This window comes from Coturnix japonica, chromosome 2 (assembly GCF_001577835.2).
Source record: "Coturnix japonica isolate 7356 chromosome 2, Coturnix japonica 2.1, whole genome shotgun sequence".
Classification (NCBI taxonomy): Eukaryota; Metazoa; Chordata; class Aves; order Galliformes; family Phasianidae; genus Coturnix; species Coturnix japonica.
Window position 1 is genome coordinate 134,129,956 of NC_029517.1, and position 9,503 is coordinate 134,139,458.

The 9,503-nt window shown below is 51.3% G+C and overlaps 1 protein-coding gene and 1 pseudogene across 1 annotated transcript in view; one reads left to right on the forward strand and one right to left on the reverse strand.

Annotated features, from left to right (window-relative positions):
- Window positions 1–9,503, forward strand: part of LOC107310635 (feather keratin 2-like) — a 66,418-nt gene that overhangs the window by 5,297 nt on the left and 51,618 nt on the right. The window lies entirely within an intron of this gene.
- Window positions 787–2,320, reverse strand: LOC107310634 (annotated as a pseudogene).

Consider the following 9,503-nt stretch of genomic DNA (forward strand, 5'->3'; position numbering starts at 1 on the left):
CCAAGCTGCACCAGGGGAGGTTCAGGCTGGACATTAGGATGGTTGGACTGGATGATCTTGTAGGTCCTTTCCAGCCTTGTGATTCTATGATTCTATGAAATACTACTTCTCTGAAAGATTGGTCAGGCATTGGAATGGGCTGCCCAGGCAGCTGGTGGTGACACTGACCCTGGAGGTGTTCAAGTAATGTTTAGTCACTGTGTTGAGAGACATGGTTTAGTGAGAACTGTAGGTGATGGGTTGGACTGGATGATGCTGTGGGTCTTTTCCAACCTTGGTGATTCTATGATTCTATGATGCTCTTAATGGATCTGGTTGTGGACAGCCTGCTATTCCTGACTGGACTTCAGCAGTGCAATTGTACTATTTGACTTTATTTGTACAAGTGTAGATAATATGTGATGAGATGAATGCTATATGCTGGCCACCAGTGCTCTTGTTGATGTCATGTTTGAGACAGGAGTTTTTGGGACCCTTTTGGACCCAAGGTGTTCATTTGTAGAGCCCTGTCACTGTAGTGGGTGAAGTGGAAAGAGCATTAAGCATAGGAATGAAGAGGAGGACTCTGAGGCTGGCATGCATGAGAACTTTATTGAGAGAAACACATGTAAAGGAAGGATCCACTTGGTGATCACCAGTGGAAGGAGCACAATTTCAAGTGCAAAGAAAGAAGAAAGTTACTGCACTCATGTTCCCAGACAGCACGGTCAGATGTTGTTCCAGGTTTCCATGTTTTGTGCCTTGGAGAGAGAGAGTGGTCCTATGCCCTCGTGGCATCTCAGTGACACAGAGGAGCGTGGTGAGTGCGTGGTTTGCCTTGCAGGGTGCAGGTGGTTGCTGTCAGGGTGTGGGCGCAGGCCCTTAGCAGGGGTAGCGGGCTCTCCCGCCGTTGAAGCAGCCCAGGCCTCCGAAGCCGAAGCCGCCGGAGGAGATGGGCACTCCCTCAGAGCTGAGGATGCTGCCAACAGCAGCAGAGGTGGAGGATCCCACGGCGGTGTTCTGGGGGAAGGAGCTGAGGATGGGTCCCGGCAGGGTGACCACCACGGCGGGAGGCTGGATGACGACTTGGGAGTCCTGGCACTGCCTGACACAGGGCTCGTTGCAGCTGTTAGCCAGCGGGGTGGGTCCGCAGGGGCGGCAGAGGTCGTAGCAGGACATGGCTGTGGGGTGGAGGGTCCCTGGGAAGAGAAGGTGTTGGGTGAGCGGAGGGGTTGGGGGAGTGGTGGGGGCTGAGGAGGGGTGGAGAGCTGGGTAGGATTGGGCAGTGGGAAGAAAGGAAGCGGGGTGCAGGCTGACCTGTAGGAGCAGAGAGGAGAAGGTGTCAGGAGAAGGGTGTGAGGGAGTGAGGTGCAGGGCCGGCTTTTATGCTGCTGTGTGAGTGCCCGAGGGCTTGGAGAGAGCCTCTGCGCATGGCAGCATTGTGCAGAGCTGCTGTTGCGTGCCAAAAGTTGACCAGTCATGAGGTGATGTGTTGTGTCTTCCCGCAACGCTTCCTTTTCCTTTCCTTCTCTTGTGGTTGTGTTCCTTTGACCCTGTCGGCGCTGTTCAAGTGGGAATGGTATTTCAGTCAGTGCATGCTGAAAGTGTGAGTGGTGTTTATCAGGACTGAGGTCACCGCGTGGCTTTTGTGCGTGGTGGTTTGTGGCTCTGTCAGGTGGGTACCGCATCTCCTGGCGTCCTTAGTAAGCTGCTCCAGGCTTCCCAGCTCTGCCTGTTATGCTTGATCCTCTCAAATCCCATTCCCTACTTCCCTGCTGTAATCACAACTCACTATGTGAACTTCAACCTAGTGGAACAGAGGTGTGGAACAAGGGAGGAGGTCACAGCATAGCACTTAAATTGCATGTTGCCTGACTGCATTATGTGTGGGGACCCGATTTTCTGGCACCCCTTGGAAGGCAGCTCTGGTCTTCATGGCTGTGTTTGCCATCAGACCCTGTCACACACATCGTATTTTCTGACTGACTGCCTTCATCCCAGTTTCCTTTCCATGTACTTCACCCCTCTCTTTCTCTTTGGTGTGCAGCACTGACATCTCAGTTCCCTTTGTGCCCTCAAGGCTTCAATTGGGAATGGTGTTACTGCGTGTTTGGTGTGGTTTCAGCTCAGGTCCATCCATGGGGATTGTAGCTGATGGAGGCTGAGGAGCGCTGTCTGTGTGAGCAGGCCGCAGTCCTCTCTGGCCTGGGTGAGAGGTAGCAAGCCCTGAGCTGGAGGGGAGTGTGTTGGTCTGGAAGGCTGAAGCAGGGCTTGATTGCAGATCAGTGTTGAGTTGAGCGTCAATGGAAGAAGCTATTATTTCTCTGTATAGGCTATGATAGTTACAAGAAGGAACTGGAGGTTCCATAGAGAAAGGAAAAAGTATGCATACTTGGTGGAGTTCAATGACAGGCCCTGGTCAGCATGACTCAGTGGTGGGCCATCAGCCCAGAGAAAGGATAATGGTTCAGAGTTCTTCCAACCTTCACAGCTCCATGCTAATCTAATTGTATCATTTGACATGCCATACTCAGCCAATCTGAGCCCTGTATGGGTTGGACAGTGGAGATGATGGGCCCTGAAAGCACTTGTCTGAAAGGCTAGGGCCCAGAACCTTGTGATGGGGTCACCAGGTGTTCTAGCAGGTAAGTTACTCATGCTTACCCCCATGGTGGACTTTTATGGATCCCGTCTCAGTGCTGCGAGCTACTATTGTATGATGTAATGTTACACGTCATGCGGTGTGTGTTGTTCTTCCAGAAACTCTGCCTTTTTGCATCCTATTCTAAATGCAGGACTTGAATGCGTACAGATCAACAAGTCTGTAGATGTTAATTACAGAGGAGCAGTTGACTCCCTCTGGATTCTCTCAGGATTAGGGATGCCTGAAGAAGAGGATGTGGATTCTGCAGCTGATTGCAGAATGCCCTGGACATTTGAGGATCTGGAGAGAAGAGACTTCAAAGCAGCTCCTCAAAAAGAGATCTGCAGTTTCTGGTTGATGTCAGGTTGGCTCTGAGTCAGCAGTGTGTGCTGGCCCCCAGAAGTGCTGAGCATTCCATTTGTATATCGGGCCCACCGCTGAGGATTGTCCCCACTCTTCTATGTGCTGCTCCAGCTTCATCTCAAGTCTTGTTTTTATATTTCACTTCAAACCATGCAAGGACATGAAACTCTTGTCTAGGGTCCTAAGGAGGGATACAAAGAGGACGTAAGGTTTTGAAGGAAACAAAAGTTCCTTGTTTATTGAGGAAAGCGGAGACAGAGGCATCATCCCTCATATTGGTCTGCAGCTCATCACAGGGAAGAGGAAGGGCAACTCTGCTGTCTGGGGACTGGAAAAGGTCTTGTGCAAATAGCGTGGAGCTGCATCAGGGGAGGTCAAGTGGGAAGTTAGGGAAAGGTTCTGTACCAGAGACTGAAGTGAAGACAAAAACTGATATGAGAAATGATTCTGTGACCATGTTTGTTGTAAATATGAGAGATTCTTGGATGGGAGGAAAAGGAATCTGCTGCCCATCAAGGCTATGTTGGTGACACAGTTACAAGAGGAGGTCTTGTGGCCCTTTTGTGGCACACATGATGGTTGTTAGAGCCATGTCTCTGTAGTGGATGAAGTAGGAAAGGGCATCGTATGAAGGAAGGAGAGAAGGAATCTGAGGCTGGCATGCATGAGAACTTTATTGAGAAAAAACAAACTGAAAGGAAGAATCGACTTGTTTGATTGCAAGAGGAAACAATAGAATTTCAAGTGCAAGATAGAAGAAAGTCAAAGTGGTTCTGGTCCCAGACAGCATGGTCTGATGTTGTTCCACAGTTCTCTATTTCATGCCATGAGAAGAGGAGCCATGGCTGCTGATCCCGTGTGCCATCAGTGACACAGAGGAGCGTGGTGAGTGCGTGGTTTGCCTTGCAGGGTGCAGGTGGTTGCTGTCAGGGTGTGCGCACGAGCCTTAGCAGAAGCACCGCGCTCTCCGCCATTGAAGCAGCCCAGGCCTCCGAAGCCGAAGCCGCCGGAGGAGATGGACACTCCTGGGCGCTGAGGTGCGCTGCCAACAGCAGCAGAGGTGGAGGATCCCACAACGGTGTTCTGTGGGAAGGAGCTGAGGATGGGTCCAGGCAGGGTCACCACCACGGCGGGAGGCTGGATGACGACTTGGGAGTCCTGGCACTGCCTGACACAGGGCTCGTTGCAGCTGTTAGCCAGCGGGGTGTGGTCCGCAGGGGCGGCAGAGGTCGTAGCAGGACATGGCTGTGGGGTGGAGGGTCCCTGGAAGAGAAGGTGTTGGGTGAGCGGAAGGGGGTTGGGGGAGTGTGGGGGCTGAGGAGGGGTGGAAGCTGGTAGGATTGGGCAGTGGAAGAAAGGAAGCGGGGTGCAGGCTGACCTGTAGGAGCAGAGAGGAGAAGGTGTCAGGAGAAGGGTGTGAGGGAGCGAGGTGCAGGGCCGGCTTTTAATGCTGCTGTGTGAGTGCCCGAGGGCTTGGAGAGAGCCTCTGCGCGTGGCACAGCATTGTGCCAGCGTTGCAGCTCTTGCATCACGTAGTGTTGCCACTCATGGGTTGTGTGTTCTCCTTCCAGGAACTCTGCCATTTCACGTCCTTCTCTTGAGGTCGTGTCCGGTTGACAGCAGCGGCGCCTTTCAAGTGAGAATATTTGAGGCCAAAGGTGCCACGTTGCACCTTCATGTCACGGCACGCGGAAGTAGTGGCCAACGCTCTGTAAAGGAGCAGTGTTGCCAGTGAGGTCATTGCTTGGCACACATGCACTGTTGCTTTGTGTCTTTGTTGTTAGAGGTGTTTCCAGTTCCAAGCATCTCTGGAAGCCTGATTTGGGCATTCTTATTATTGTGGTTCACAGATCTCAATGGCAATTCCTTTGATGAGGAGATTACCCATGTTGTTCACCACGGGAACCTTTTGTGCATCATTTCCATGAATTTCATCCAAGTTTTTCATACTGTATTTCATGAAATTCATCTGGAGAAAATGCCAAGAACTTACCTTGAGAAATATGTAATATGTTGGGTGAAGCTTTGTGTCAGAAATCCAGCTCAATGACTTCTATTAGATGCGGTTATGTCAGGCCAGTCAGGTATGGGATTCTCCAGAGCTCCTTTTTTGGGTCTGTTCTCTTCCACGGCTTAGAAAATGCAGGATTCTTTCAAATGCAGGATACAGGACTCAAATGTGTACAAAATAAGAAGTTTGTGAATGATACTGACTAGGGATGAACAGTTAGCTCTCAGTATTAGGGGGCCTTGGAGAGATCTCTAGAGAAACGTGTGGGCTGGGCCATCACCAATGGCATGAAGTTGAATGAGAGCATGAGCTTGATTCTGATCCTGTAATGGGTATACCAGGAGAGATATCTGAGTATTTGGAGATGAGAGACTTAAGAGCAGCTCCACAGAAGGAGATCGGGAGGTTCTGGTTGATGTCAAGTTGAGTCTGAGTCAGCCATGTGCCCTGACAGCCAAAATGACTGACTGTATTCTGAACTGCATTGAGATGAGAACTGCTGGTGGAGAGAGTCGGTTTGTCACACTCTGCTCTGTGCTGGTGTGGCCTCACCTCAAGTACTGTGCTCAGCTTTGGCTTCAGCGGTACAAGGGACAGAATGGCCCTACACAGTCTACAGAGGCTTGATAGTGGGAATGTGGCCAATGGGATGAAGTTCCACAAGGCCAGTTGCCAGATCTGGCATGTTGGCCCCAACACCTTGAGGCATTGCTTCGGGACTGGGGCAGAGTGGCTGGAAGACTGTATAGAGGAAAGGAACCTGGGTGTATTGGTTGATGCTTGACTGAATATAAGCAAATAGCAGTGTTGCATAACGAAGAAGGAATCCTGGCTTTTATCAGAACTAGCGTTGGCAGCAGGATCAAGGAAGTCATCATCCCTCTGTACNTCATTCCCTGCTATCCTGACGGAGGTGGAAGAGTGGAGAGATTGGTGTCTGTTAAACTGAGATGAGAACTGCCAGTGGGAGAGAGTAGGGATGTCCCACTCTGCTCTGTGCTGGTGCGGCCTCACCCCAAGTGCTGTGCTCAGCTTTGCCTTCAGCGGTACAGGACAAGGGGAAGGATGGCCCTACATAGCATCTACACAGGCTGGATAGCAGGGCTGCGGCCAAGGGATGAAGTTCAACAAGACCAAGAGGAGGCTCTCGGGAGATCTCGTTGCTCTCTACAACTTCCTGAAGGGAGGTTGTAGTCAGCTAGGCATAGGACTCTTCTCTGGTGTAACTGGTGATAGGACTAGAGGGAATTGTTCCAAGTTGCACCAGGGGAGGTTCAGGCTGGACGTTAGGAAACACTACTTCTCTGAAAGGGTGGTCAGGCATTGGAATGGGCTGCCCAGGGAGGTGGAGGAGTCACTGACCCTGGAGGTGATCAAGGAACATTTGGACATTGTGCTGAGGGACATGGTTTAGTGAGATCTGTTGGTGTTGGGCTGGACTGGGTGATGCTGTGTGTCTATTCCAACCTTGGTTATTCTATGATTCTATGATTCTATGACTCTATGTGATTGTGAACAGCCTGCTATTCCTTACTGGACTTCAGCGGTGCAATTGTACTATTTGATTTAATTTGTACAAGTGTGGATAACATTCTTTTATAATAGTGTAACTAATATGGAATGAGATAAATGCTATATGCTGGCCACGAGTGCTCTTGATGATGTCATGTTTGAGACAGGAGTTTTTGGGATCCTTTCGGACCCAAGGTGTTCATTTGTAGAGCCCTGACACTCTACTGGGCGAAGTGGAAAGAACATTAAGCATAGGAATGAAGAGGAGGACTCTGAGGCTGGCATGCATGAGAATTTTATTGAGAGAACCAGACTGAAAGAAGGATCCACTTGGTGATCACCAGTGGATCTAACACAATTTAAAGCACAGAGAAAGAAGAAAAAGTGGTCAGGATTCTAGACAGCATGGTCTGCTTGCTTGTTCAGTGCCAAGAGCAGAGGAGCCACGGCTGCTGATCCCGTGTGCCAAATCAGTGCACACAGTAGGAGCATTGGTGAGTGCGTTGGTTTTGCCTTCGCAGGGTGCAGGCTGGGGTTGCTTCAGAGGTGTGGGCGCAGGCCCTTAGCCAGCAGGTAGCGGCATCCTCCCGCCGTTTGAAGCACGCCCCAGGCTCCGAAAGCCGAAGCCGCCGGAGGAGATGGACACTCCCCTGGGGCGCTGGGGCGCTGCCCACGGCAGCGGATGAGGAGGATCGACGGCGGTTGTTTCTGGGGGAAGGAGCTGAGCATGGGTCCCGCAGGGTGACCACCACGGCGGGAGGCTGGATGACCGACTTCTGGGCAGGGTCCTGGCACTGCCTGACACAGGCGCTCGTTGCAGCCTGTTAGCCCAGCCGACCCGGTGGGTCCGCAGGGCGGGCAGACGTCGTAAAGCAGGGAGCATGGGCTGGTTGCGGGAGGGTCCCTGGAACGAAGACACGGGTCGTTGGGTGAGCGGAGGGAAGGCTGGGGAATTGTGGGGGGCTCGAAAGGGGTAGATGAGTCGTGCGGTAGACGAGTTATTTGACAACTCGGCAGTGGTCAGCAAGGACAAAGGCAAGCAAGGGTCTAGCGCAGATGCCAAGCGCACACACACCTGAACTCCTGTATGAGCAGGAGAGGAGAACGGTGTCAGGAGAAGGGCTGTGAGGGAGTCGAGGTGCAGGGCCGGGCTTTTATGCTGCTGTGTGAGTGCCCCAGGGCTTGGAGAGAGCCTCTGCGCATGGGCACGCGCCCATTGTGCAGCGTCTGCAGCTCTTGAGCATCACGTAAGCTCGTTGCCACTTTCATTGGCGTTGTGTGTTCTCCTTCAGATATACTCTGGACATTGTCAACGTCCTTCTCTTGAGGTCGTTTCCTGCTTTTGACAGCAGCTGCGCACCTTTTAAGGAAGATATTTGGAGGCCAAACGGATCTGCCACATCTGCAACTCGTTCATGTCATGCGCAAGCGGAAGTACGTGGCAAACACTTCAGTAAATGGAGCAGGTTGTCTGTGCAGTGAGGTCATTGCTTGGGCCACACAATTCGCACTGGGTTGCTTTGATGTGTCTTGATTGTTAGAGGTGTTTCCAGTTCCAAGCATCTCTGGAAGCCGTGATTTGGCATTCTTAGTTATGTGGTTCACAGATCTCAATGGCAATTCCTTTGATGAGGAGATTACCCGTTTTGTTCAACACGGGAACCTTTTGTGCATCATTTCCATGAACTTCATCCAAGTTCTTCATACTGTATTTCATGAAATTCTTCTGGAGAAAATGTTGAGAACTTCCTTGAGAAATACGTGATATGTTGGGTGAAGCTTTGTGTTAGAAATCCAGTTCAATGACTTCTATTAGATGCGGTTATGTCAGGCCAGTCAGGTATGGGATTCTCCATAGCTCCTTTTTTCACAGAATCACAGAATCACAGAATTGTAGGGGTTGGAAGGGACCTCTAGAGATCATCGAGTCCAACCCCCCTGCCAAAGCAGGCTCCCTACACCATGTCACACAGGAAGGTGTCCAGGCCGGTCTTAAATATCTCCAGAGAAGGAGACTCCACCACCTCCCTGGGCAGCCTGTTCCAGTGCTCCGTCACCCTCACTATAAAGAAGTTCTTGTGCACATTTCTGCGGAACTTCCTATGCTGCACTTTCATCCCATTACCCCTAGTCCTATCCCCACGCACTACTGGGTCTGTTCTCTTCCATGGTTTAGAAAATGCAGGATTCTTTCAAATGCAGGATGCAGGACTTGGATGCACACGAAAGAAGAAGATTGTGGATGACAGTAAGTAGAGATGAGCAGCTGACTCTCAGTATTAGGGGGGCCTTGGAGAGATCTCTTGAGAGACCTGTGGGCTGGGCCATCACCAATGAGATGAAGTGTAATGAGAGGAAGAGCTTGATTATGTGCCAGGATTGGGAACACCCTGTATATGTATGGGTATTTGGGGATGAGAGACATAAGAGCAGCCCCACAGAAGGAGATCGGGAAGTTCTGGTTGACAGCAAGTTGAATCTGAGTCAGCAGTGTGCCCTGGCAGCCAAAATGACTGACTGTACCCTGGGATGCATTGAGATGAGAACTTCGAGTGGGAGAGAGTCAGTTTGTCCCACTCTGCTCTGTGCTGGTGCGGCCTCCCCCCAAGTGCTGTGCTCAGCTTTGTCTTCACCGGTACAAGACAAGGGGACGGATGGCCCTACATAGCATCTACACAGGCTGGATAGCGGGGCTGCGGCCAATGGATGAAGTTCAACAAGACCAGGTGTCTTGTTCTGTGCTTTGGCCACAGCACCCCCAGGCAATGCTGCAGGCTTGGGGCAGAATGGATGGAAGACTGCATGGAGGGAAAATGGACCTTGGTGTACTGGTTGATACTTGACAGAACTTAAGGCAGCAGCTTGCCCAAATAACCAAGAAGGCATATTGGCTTGTATCAGAACTAGTGTTATCAGCGGAGCAGGGAAGTCATCATCTCTGTACTCCACCCTGGAGAGGCCACACCTTGAGTTCTGTGTCCAGTTTTGGGCCCC